We start from the raw sequence: 12690 nt of genomic DNA, 5'->3' as shown, positions 1-12690 counted from the left end.
GACTTTAAATCTTTGTGAAGATTATTCTTATTTCTAGTATTGATTCCATGAATTGAGCTGTTGGTTTGAAAGTGATATATTTTTAATGACAAATTTCATCAAGGAATAAACATATTGGGAAGCAGTAGTCAGTATCCTTAGTTCCCTAAACAGTCTTCTGCAGTATGTTATTGAGTTCACACCACATATAACTCTTACTGCACGTTTTTGTGCCCAAAAAACTTTAGCTTGGCTTGATGAATTACCTCAAAAAATAATCCCATATGACATTGTGGAATGAAAGTAAGCATAGTATGCCAGATTTTTCATTTTTATATCCCCTATGTCTGACACAATTCGCATTGCAAATAGAGATTTGTTAAGGTGCTTCAGCAGTTCTGTGGTGTGCTCCTCCCAGTTGAATTTATTATCAAGCCGTAATCCCAAGAATTGAACACTGTCCACTTCTTCTATGTGCTATCTGCTTGTCATCGTATGTTAGGCATATACTTGTGGGACACCCCTTACAAGTTCTGAACTGCATGTAGTGTGTTTTTTCAAAGTTTAGTGACAAAAAATTGGCTAGGAACCAATGACTAATGTCCACAAATATTTTATTAGCCAATCTTCCTAAGGCTACACTTGATTTGCTATTTATTGCAATGTTTGTATCATCGGCAAACATTACAAACTTGACATCTGGTAATATTATTGATGAAAGATCATTGATATACACAAGAAAAAGTAAGGGCCCTAAAATGAAACCTTGTGACACCCCACATGTAATTAGTTCTCAGCTGGATTATGCCTGATAGCTTAATACATGTTTCTTCCCTAATAACACCCTTTGTTTCCTGCCAGAGATATAAGATTTGAACTGTTTTGCAGTATTTCCTGTTACACCATAATATTCTAATTTACTTATAAGGATATTGTGGTTTACACAGTCCACATGTGAAGTGCGACTTTAGCAGTATGTTATTTGAGATAAGATGGTTATAAAGCTGATTGTACATTACTTTTTCTAAATTTTTTGAGAATGCTGGCAAAAGTGAAATTGGACAGAAATTTGATGCTATTATTTATCTCCCTTCTTAGACAGTGGCTTAACTTCTGCATATTTCAACCATTCAGGAAATATTCCACTGGTAAATGGCACCCAAGAACAGATACAAACTCAACACTAGTATGCTTCGATGCTGATGCAATCTTTGTCAGGTCACACTCTATACTGTACCCAGGATCTCTGCCCATTTTTCACTTCAGTGACTGCTTCACAGCCTGCACAGTCTGGATACTCAGTTTTTCCGAATTGTGCAGGTGGAAACTGTTTTCATAACACCCTGGCCTCAGCCTTCATTAGTGCCTGTCCTTCACCTACTTATCCCCTTCCTTGATCATGCTCCAGTACTACACAGCCTTCTGTTCCACCAACTCACCTATAGTCTTTAGGTCCCTGCATGCTCCCACAAGCATCACTTTACTGCCCCCCCCCCACTACCCTGCTATTTCTTCCCCTCCCTTCCCTAGCCTCCTTCTCATCCCCACCACCTAGACTACTTCTTTCATGACACGCAGCTACTTGGAGTGAAACCTCAATGGTCAGAGACAGTGGTCATGTGTGTATGTGAGTTATATATATATATTAAAAACAAAGATTCCAAGACTTAACCAAGCGGGAAAGCGCCAGTAGATAGGCACAATAAATAAAACACACACACAGAATTTCTAGCTTTCGCAACCGACGGTTGCTTCTTCAGGAAAGAGGGAAGGAGAGGGAGGGAGAGAGAGAGAGAGAGAGAGAGAGAGAGAGAGAGAGAAACATATATCTAAAAACAAAGTTGATGTGACTTACCAAACAAAAGTGCTGGCAGGTTGATAGACATACAAACAAACACAAACATACACACAAAATTCAAGCTTTCGCAACCAACGGTTGCTTCTTCAGGAAAGAGGGAAGGAGAGGGAAAGACGAAAGGATGTGGGTTTTAAGGGAGAGGGTAAGGAGTCATTCCAATCCCGGGAGTGGAAAGACTTACCTTAGGGGGGAAAAAAGGACAGGTGTACACTCGCAAACACACACATAACCATCCGCACATACACAGACACAAGCAGACAAGACAGCTGCACAAGAAAATGAAAGGGTTTCAGAGGATAAACCACATAAGAGGTAGAGAGAGGGAAGAGGGGAAAAGGAAGGGGAGAAAAGGAGATGAGAGTGAAGCTGAAGGGGGAGAAAGGGAGGGTGAGAGAAAGAAGAGGGATGGAAAAGGGGGAGGAGAGAAAAGAGAGTGAGTCTACTCAGGCAACTGCCCTAAATATCCAATAATGAACAGATTGTCCCACCACATCTACAAGTGTGAATGTCTGGGTATCTGCGTGGTTGTGCAAGAGAAAGAGCAAGAGCTCGAAAGTTAGTTTAAATACTGTATCCTGTTGAGTGTTTTATGCACCACACATCAGTCAGGTAAAGCAGCAAATGTGCATATAAAAAGATCACTGAAACTCTATCTGAAATTAAATTGTCCACCAACACTAAACAGGAAACGGTAGAACAGCATGCATATGCATATACACTCCTGGAAATTGAAATAAGAACACCGTGAATTCATTGTCCCAGGAAGGGGAAACTTTATTGACACTTTCCTGGGGTCAGATACATCACATGATCACACTGACAGAACCACAGGCACAGAGACACAGGCAACAGAGCATGCACAATGTCGGCACTAGTACAGTGTATATCCACCTTTTGCAGCAATGCAGGCTGCTATTCTCCCATGGAGACGATCGTAGAGATGCTGGATGTAGTCCTGTGGAACAGCTTGCCATGCCATTTCCACCTGGCGCCTCAGTTGGACCAGCGTTCGTGCTGGACGTGCAGACCGCGTGAGACGACGCTTCATCCAGTCCCAAACATGCTCAATGGGGGACAGATCCGGAGATCTTGCTGGCCAGGGTAGTTGACTTACACCTTCTAGAGCACGTTGGGTGGCACGGGATACATGCGGACGTGCATTGTCCTGTTGGAACAGCAAGTTCCCTTGCCGGTCTAGGAATGGTAGAACAATGGGTTCGATGACGGTTTGGATGTACCGTGCACTATTCAGTGTCCCCTCGACGATCACCAGAGGTGTACGGCCAGTGTAGGAGATCGTTCCCCACACCATGATGCCGGGTGTTGGCCCTGAGTGCCTCGGTCGTATGCAGTCCTGATTGTGGCGCTCACCTGCACGGCGCCAAACACGCATATGACCATCATTGGCACCAAGGCAGAAGCGACTCTCATCGCTGAAGACGACACGTTTCCATTCATCCCTCCATTCACGCCTGTCGCGACACCACTGGAGGCGGGCAGCACGATGTTGGGGCGTGAGCGGAAGACGGCCTAACGGTGTGCGGGACCGTAGCCCAGCTTCATGGAGACGGTTGCGAATGGTCCTCGCCGATACCCCAGGAGCAACAGTGTCCCTAATTTGCTGGGAAGTGGCGGTGCGGTCCCCTACGGCACTGCGTAGGATCCTACGGTCTTGGCGTGCATCCGTGCGTCGCTGCGGTCCGGTCCCAGGTCGACGGGCACGTGCACCTTCCGCCGACCACTGGTGACAACATCGATGTACTGTGGAGACCTCACGCCCCACGTGTTGAGCAATTCGGCGGAACGTCCACCCGGCCTCCCGCATGCCCACTATACGCCCTCGCTCAAAGTCCGTCAACTGCACATACGGTTCACGTCCACGCTGTCGCGGCATGCTACCAGTGTTAAAGACTGCGATGGAGCTCCGTATGCCACGGCAAACTTGCTGACACTGACGGCGGCGGTGCACAAATGCTGCGCAGCTATCGCCATTCGACGGCCAACACCGCGGTTTCTGGTGTGTCCGCTGTGCCGTGCGTGTGATCATTGCTTGTACAGCCCTCTCGCAGTGTCCGGAGCAAGTATGGTGGGTCTGACACACCGGTGTCAATGTGTTCTTTTTTCCATTTCCAGGAGTGTATATAATGCAGGTTTTCATTGTCAGTATTTGTATCATTGGTGATTTTTGTTAAAGTCTGGCAACCTGGATAAATGTGCTGTAGCAGATCATGCTTTAGGACCAGGGAACCACCAAATTTGTTTCCCAAATACCATGGTTTTATCAGGATCTAAACATTACTATGCTAAGATGCATTCAGAAGCATAAACAAATTCTAATAGTAAAGAACAAAGGTTGAAATTAGACAAGTTCTGGGCCTAAGTGCTAAATAAAATAAACATCATCAACTTGTCCCCACTAAAAGTTCCATAACACACAATGGAGTGACTCCACAAACTTAAGCAGTAGTATAATGACATCACAGACTGACTGTTGCATGGATTTGTATAAACAGTTCGGCTTTCTGAGCCTGTTTGATTTTTAGCTGTCTTCTGAGTCATTATAGCCTCATTGGAAGACAAAATGTTAGGCAGGAAATTATACTTTGAACCATGACCTAATGCCCATAAAACAAAAATCACCAGTAATTCAAATACGATTATCACATCAACAGCACAAGACTGTGACTGGCTGATAAAGATGCTGCTAAAGCTGGGTGCTTATGATACAACAGAATGCTGATAGTTTAAAAATGCGAAGGAACTACCAGTCATCAAAACAAAACTAAGAGAATACTATAAACAGGATATTTGTACAGTGTTAAGAAATATTTTGAGACTAGTCCAAAAGAACTTGAAATTTTAGTATTAAGGCACTATTCTGGGAAATGTGCTACATATAATGTGTCAAAAATGCAGAACATTAACAATGGAAAGTTCAGGTTGGATTATCAACAATATTATGAATAGGATAGACTTCTACTAATCATGAAAATGACACTTTGAGTTTGCAGATAGGCACAATGATCAGACCATTATATATTGAGCTTCTGACCAAATGTTTCTTCAGAAAGGAATCACACACACACATTCATGAAAGTCAGAACACCTCATGCACACATGACCATTATCTCCGGCCATAATCTAGAGTGCTGCTTCCATCTGAATATTGAAGGAAATTGACGGAGATCCGAAATGTGAAATAATTCGGGTGAAGGTCACGGTTAAAGCAGGGTCAGACATGGTAATTGGATATCTCTATAGGCCCCCTGGCTCAGCAGCTGTTGTGGCTGAGCACCTGAAGGATAATTTGGAAAATATTTCAAGTAGATTTCCCCACCATGTTATAGTTCTGGGTGGAGATTTTAATTTGCCAGATATGACTGGGAGACTCGAACGTTCATAATGGGTTCAAGGACAAAGAATCCAGTGAAATTTTTTAAGTGCTTTATCTGAAAACTACCTTGAGCAGTTAAACAGAGAACTGACTCGTGGCGATAACATATTAGACCTTCTGGTGACAAACAGACCCGAACTATTTGAAACAGTTAACGCAGAACAGGGAATCAGCAATCATAAAGTGGTTACTTCATCAATGATTTCAGCGATAAATAGAAATATTAAAAAAGGTAGGAAGATTTTTCTGTATAGCAAAAGTGACAAAAAGCAGATTTCAGAGTACCTGATGGCTCAACACAAAAGTTTTGTCTCAAGTACAGATAGTGTTGAGGATCAGTGGACAAAGTTCAAAACCATTGTACAATATGTGTTAGATGAGTATGTGCCAAGCAAGATCATAAGAGATGGAAAAGAGCCACCGTGGTACAACAACCGAGTTAAAAAGCTGCTGCGGAAGAAGTGAAATGTAGTGTGAGGAGGGATATGCGAGAGGAATTCAATGAATTCAAAAGTAAAGTTCTATGTACTGACTTCGCAGAAAATCCTAAGAAATTTTGGTCTTATGTCAAAGTGGTAGGTGGATCAAAACAAAATGTCCAGACCCTCTGTGACCAAAATGGTACTGAAACAGAGGATGACAGACTAAAGGCCGAAATACTAAATGCCTTTTTCCATAGCTGTTTCACAGAGAAAGACTGCACTGTAGTTCCTTCTCTAGATTGTCACACAGATGACAAAATGGTAGATATCGAAACAGACGACAGAGGGATAGAGAAACAATTAAAATCGCCCAAAAGAGGAGAGGCCACTGGACCTGATGGGATACCAGTTCGATTTTACACAGAGTACACGAAGGAACTTGCCCCCTTCTTGCAGCAGTGTACCATGGGTCTCTAGAAGAGCGTAGTATTCCACAGGATTTGAAAAGGGCACAGGTCATCCCTGTTTTAAAGAAGGGACGTCAAACAGATGTGCAGAACTATAGACCTATATCTCTAACGTCGATCAGTTGTAGAATTTTGGTACACATATTATATTTGAGTATAATGTCTTTTCTGGAGACTAGAAATCTACTCTGTAGGAATCAGCATGGGTTTCGAAAAAGACGGTCATGTGAAACCCAGCTCGTGATATCCGTCCATAAGACTCAGAGGGCCATAGACACGGGTTCCCAGGTAGATGCCGTGTTTCTTGACTTCCGCAAGGCATTCGATACAGTTCCTCACAGCTGTTTAATGAACAAAGTAAGAGCATATGGACTATCAGACCAATTGTGTGATTGGATTGAAGAGTTCCTAGATAACAGAACGCAATATGTCATTCTCAATGGAGAGAAGTCTTCCAAAGTAAGAGTGATTTCAGGTGTGCCGCAGGGGAGTGTCATAGGACTGTTGCTATTCACAATATACATAAATGACCTTGTGGATGACATTGGAAGTTCACTAACGCTTTTTGTGGATGATGCTGTAGTATATCAAGAGGTTGTAACAATGGAAAATTGTACTGAAATGCAGGAGGATTTGCAGCAAATTGATGCATGGTGCAGGGAATGGCAATTGAATCTCAATGTAGACAAGTGTAATGTGCTGTGAATACATGGAAAGAAAGATCCCTTTTCATTTAGCTACAAAATAGCAGGTCAGCAACTGGAAGCAGTTAATTCCATAAATTATCTGGGAATACGCATTAGGAGTGATTTAAAATGGAATGATCATATAAAGTTGATCGTCGGTGAAGCAGATGCCAGACTGATATTCACTGGAAGGAACCCTAAGGAAATGCAATCCATAAAAAAAGGAAGTAGGTTAAAGTACACTTGTTCGCCCACTGCTTGAATACTGCTCAGCAGTGTGGGATCCATACCAGATAGGGTTGATAGAAGAGATAGAGAAGATCCAACGAAGAGCAGCGCGCTTCGTTACAGGATCATTTAGTAATCGCAAAAGCGTTACAGAGATGATAAATAAACTCCAGTGGAAGACTCTGCAGGAGACACGCTCAGTAGCTTGGTACGGGCTTTTGTTGAAGTTTCGGGAACATACCTTCACTGAGGAGTCAAGCAGTATATTGCTCCCTCCTATGTATATCTCTCAAAGGGACCATGAGGATAAATCAGAGAGATTAGAGCCCACACAGAGGCATACCGACAATCCTTCTTTCTACAAACAATACGAGACTGGAATAGAAGGGAGAACTGATAAAGGTACTCAAGGGACCCTCCACCACACACCGTCAGGTGGCTTGCGGAGTATAGATGTAGATGTAGATGACAGTTGAATTTGGGCCAGAGTTAGCGATCATGCATATGGTTATATGAATCTCTATGCATTTCCTTCCTGGAGATAGCTTTAGCTGAAAGTTTAATGTCTAACTGTCTTTTCGTTGTGCCTGTCTGCAACTCAACTATCATCTTTATAGTGAGTAGCAATATATCTTTTTCACAAAAGTGCACAAGACATTTTCTTATGTTTGAGGAACTTTCAAGCACTGCATGAATTACATCAGTAATAAAGTCTTTGTTTTGCCTTTATTTTCATTCATTATTTATAAATACATGTTTGTGTCAGGAAGTTGTTTCTGAAAGTATTTTTATGGAGTGTAGCCATGTATGGAAGTGAAACATGGACAATAAAGAGTTTGGACAAGAAGAGAAAAGAAGTTTTTGAAATGTGGTGCTACAGAAGAATGCTGAAGATTAGACATGTAGATCACCTAACTAATGAGGAGTTATTGAATAGAATTGGAGAGAAGAGAAATTTGTGGCACAACTTAACTAGAAGAAGGGATCAGTTGGTAGGACATGTTCTGAGGCATCAAGGGATCACCAATTTAGTATTGGAGGGCAGCGTGGAGGGTAAAAATTGTAGAGGGAGACCAAGAGATGAATACACTAAGCTGAGTCAAAAGGATGAAGGTTGCTGTAGGTACTGGGAGATGAAGAAGCTTGCACAGGATAGAGTAGCATGGAGAGCTGCATCAAACCAGTCTCAGGACTGAAGACCACAACAACAACGACAGTCATTAAGCTTATTCTATATTTTTATACAGACATAAAAGATTATCAGAATGATATTTCCACTCTGCAGCGGAGTGTGCTCTGATATGAAACTTCCTGGCAGATTAAAACTGTGTGCCCGACTGAGACTCGAACTCGGGACCTTTGCCTTTCGCGGGCAAGTGCTCTACCATCTGAGCTACCGAAGCACGACTCACGTCCGGTACACACAGCCTTACTTCTGCCAGTATCTCGTCTCCTACCTTCCAAACTTTACAGAAGCTCTCCTGTGAAACTTGCAGAACTAGCACTCCTGAAAGAAATGATATAGCGGAGACATGGCTTAGCCACAGCCTGGGGGATGTTTCCAGAATGAGATTTTCACTCTGCAGCGGAGTGTGCGCTGATATGAAACTTCCTGGCAGATTAAAACTGTGTGCCCGACCGATACTCGAACTCGGGACCTTTGCCTTTCGCGGGCAAGTGCTCTACCATCTAAGCTACCGAAGCACGACTCACGCCCGGTACTCACGGCCTTACTTCTGCCAGTATCTCGTCTCCCACCTTCCAAACTTTACAGAAGCTCTCCTGCGAAACTTGCAGAACTAGCACTCCTGAAAGAAAGGATATAGCGGAGACATGGCTTAGCCACAGCCTGGGGGATGTTTCCAGAATGAGATTTTTCACTCTGCAGCGGAGTGTGCGCTGATATGAAACTTCCTGGCAGATTAAAACTGTGTGCCCGACTGAGACTCGAACTCAGGACCTTTGTCTTTCGCGGGCAAGTGCTCTACCATCTGAGCTACCGAAGCACGACTCACACCTGGTACTCACAGCCTTACTTCCGCCAGTATCTCGTCTCCTACCTTCCAAACTTTACAGAAGCTCTCCTGCGAAACTTGCAGAACTAGCACTCCTAAAAGAAAGGATATACGTGCTGATTAGCTTGATGCTAGTAATGTAGAGCAATGAGTCGCGTGTTAACACAAGCACCGAAGTTGACATTACCATCCTTCAATTGGGCCAACTGGCAGTGAAATGAGGAAGTACAGTACATACTGACAAAACTAAAATGAGCTCTAACATGGAAATTAAGCATTTCTGGACACATGTGCACATAACATTTTTTTTGTGTGTGTGGGGAATGTTTCCTGAAAGTTTGGCCGTACCTTTTTGTAACACCCTGTATATTATATATATTAAAAAATATGTAGCCAATACCCATATGATTGTTTGTTAGGGTATTGTGTAAACATTTGAAATAAATTGGCCAAGAAAATTTTTATGTTTTGGTACCATTTCCCCTTTACATATTACACATCCAGTTATATGTTAAAAAGTGTATAGCCTATGTCTGTCCAAAAGATCAGCAGAGTATGATGCAAAAATCTGAAGTAAATTAGTCAAGAACTTTTCAAGATTTTTGATAAGAGTATTTCCCCATTATATATTACATACATACTTATACATTTAAAATGTATGGCCTATGTCTATAAAATATATGGCCTGAATGTTCATTAGAGTTCCATGTATTAAAGAAAATTGTATCCTATGTCTGTCAAAAGGTTTATTACAGTGTAGTGTAAATATTTGAAGTAAAGCAGTCGGAAACTTTCCAAGATATGTATATAAATTAAAAACAAAGATTCCAAGACCTACCAAGCGGGAAAGCACCGGTAGATACGCACAATAAAAAAACACACAAACACACACACTGTGCCTATCTACCGGCGCTTTCCCGCTTGGTAAGTCTTGGAATCTTTGTTTTTAATTTATTTTTCACATGTGGAATGTTTCTTTTTATTTTATTTACATCATTAATTTGAACTCAACAATTACGTTTGTTATTGTCTCTGTTGCATTTCGAAATCTTTTCTATCATTTTACTTTCTCTTTTTGTTTGTACAAATAGTTTCACTTTGTGTATTCATCTTCCCTTTTTCCGTAATCTACCATACATTTTATCCTGCCTAATTATACTCAATAATACGTAATTTACATCCAAACCAACCAAACCAAAGCCTAAAAACTTTTAACGCTTTCAACATCACCGCTGCTATAAAATCCAGAATTTTTTTTATTTTTTTTTTTATTTTTTTATTGTGTGTATGTGTGTGTGTGTGTGTGTGTGTTTGTGTGTGTGCCTATCTACCGGCACTTTCCCGCTTGGTAAGTCTTGGAATCTTTGTTTTTAACTTATTTTTCCCATGTGGAATGTTTCTTTCTGTTTTATATATATATATATATATATATATATATAAAATTATATTATAAAATTATAAAATTATATATATATAAAATTTGACAATTTTATTTTTTTATGTTTTATGTTGATTGACTAAGTTCTATGTAAGGATTACTTCATTATATTGGAAGGAAAAAATGCGGAACAGCAGAACTTTTATACACATCTAAACTAAATAAACTAGGATAGAAATGATGTAATCTAAAAAGTAGTATCTGGAAACATTTTATCATCAGTTTAATCCTTTTATCCATAGACATTCTTGAATTTATTCTTGAATCAATGTAACTTTACTATTAAGTTTGTCTAATTGATGCTACTATTATCATTGATAAGTTTGTCACGTTGACAATAAAAATCACTTTCTTGCATTTCTTCAGAGATTTTCATTGTGTCTTATTGTTATAAGTGAAGTGATGCAGTTGTTGTGATTTCATATTAGTGTCTTCATTCATCTAACTTCTGTCATTCTAGAATTCATTCTGCAATTGATATAACTATTATCTTTGATAAGTTTGTTGAGTAGTAATAATGTCTTCCCGAAAATAATCTAACTTTTCTTAGCCAAATGAACACGTCTGAGAAGATGAACAGTAAGTGAATGATAATGTGAAGAGTGTGTAGCTCCACAGCATTCTAGAATTGCATCATCCCAATCTAAAGAGACTTCTTGTGAATTCGAATCATCTTTGAATGCTAATATATCCTGTAATGCTGCATTGTAGTCTGTAGAGAATAATGTAGAATGTGAACATCGTTTGAGTGCAGCCCAATCTCACCACACTGCAGCTTGAAGTGTGGAGACTCAGGAAGAATGTGAGATTTGATAATACTCTGATCTCTTAGGCACCATGAGATTTCCCAATCTGTAGAGACCATTTCCGAATGGGAACTGCATTTGGCCAATGATTGCACCTGTCATGAAACCTCACTTTCTCTTTAAATGCACCAGTAAAGAGAAGCACATTTATCTGCTGACCATAGCCATCATGAAATTTTGCAGCTATTGGAGACAGATGAGCAGCACAAGCTTTTTTTATCAGCTGACCAGAGCTGTCATGATATTTTGCAACTTTTGCAGACAAAAGAGCAGCACAAGCTTCATTTGCCTGCTGAGTATTGTCACCATGAACGTTCATGGCTTTTGGAGACGGAAGGACAGCATGAGCTTCATTTGTCCACTGAGTATAATCACCATGAAAATTGAGGGCTTTTTGAGACAGATGCGCAGCAGGAGTTTCGTTTGTCTGCTGAGCATAGTCTCCATGAAAATTCAGCTTTTGAAGACAGATGAGTATCATGAGCTTTGTCTGTCTGCTACGCAGAGCCGCTACCATCATTTGAAACAAGAAAGGAGTCATTTATAGAAAGTGCAATTAACACAATCCAGTGAGACCTTTGCAGTTAGAGGAAGGCTGACTAACTGATGCCATTCTCAGGCCGTCAGTCAATGATGATGACAAGTCGATGATGTACAATCCTGAGCAGCTGCCATGGCTAGAAGAAGAGAAAAGTTAATTTGACTATGATTCAGTAATAACATATATCAGTTTTTCTCAGCTTGGCTGTATGAATGAAATATACACTCATTGCCATGTTTTGAAGTAGCATGGAGAGCCCAAGGGAATCTGCTGTTCATCTGACAAAGTTCCTGGAAAGAATACAAAACCCACCAGAGCCATTCACAGAGTTATTAAGTGAAGAACATTCACTATTGAAACACTTTTTGGTGAGGGCTCAGTAAGGTGGCAATCCCCATGTGCAAGAATTCTTGGACATTTTATTAAACATTGACAAGCTTATATTTCCCAAACTTAATGGATTAGTGCCCCTGCCAGAGAGCGTTTAATTGTTCCTTCAGTGGAGGAGCTTATTCATTTCGTTTGTGGAGATGTATCCCAAACAAAAAGTCACAAGAATTCTTGGTTTTGTGAACAAGCAACACTGACATCCAAATGATCAATTAGCTGCTATAAACCAGAGCATCTTGGAAAAAATTGATGGGAATGAGGTAGTATATTGGTCCATAAATATAGTTCTGGACCGTACTGATCCTATAAATTATCCAGTAGTGTTTCTCTACTCCCTTGCTGCATCCAGACTCCCCACACATAACACTGTTCTGAAAGTGGGTCTTCCGATTATGCTGCTTCAGAACTTCGCCCCTCCAAAGCTGTGTAATGGAACTCACATTTAAGTGCTGTCATTTTGTAACAA

General features: G+C 40.9%; 1 protein-coding gene across 2 annotated transcripts in view; it reads left to right on the top strand.

Moving 5' to 3' along the window:
* Positions 1 to 12690, top strand: part of LOC126356222 (dynein axonemal assembly factor 4-like) — a 104721-nt gene that overhangs the window by 45321 nt on the left and 46710 nt on the right. The gene's annotated exons all lie outside the window — the stretch shown is intronic.

This window comes from Schistocerca gregaria, chromosome 3 (assembly GCF_023897955.1).
Source record: "Schistocerca gregaria isolate iqSchGreg1 chromosome 3, iqSchGreg1.2, whole genome shotgun sequence".
Taxonomy (NCBI): domain Eukaryota; kingdom Metazoa; phylum Arthropoda; class Insecta; order Orthoptera; family Acrididae; genus Schistocerca; species Schistocerca gregaria.
This window is presented reverse-complemented; position numbering and strand designations above follow the sequence as displayed.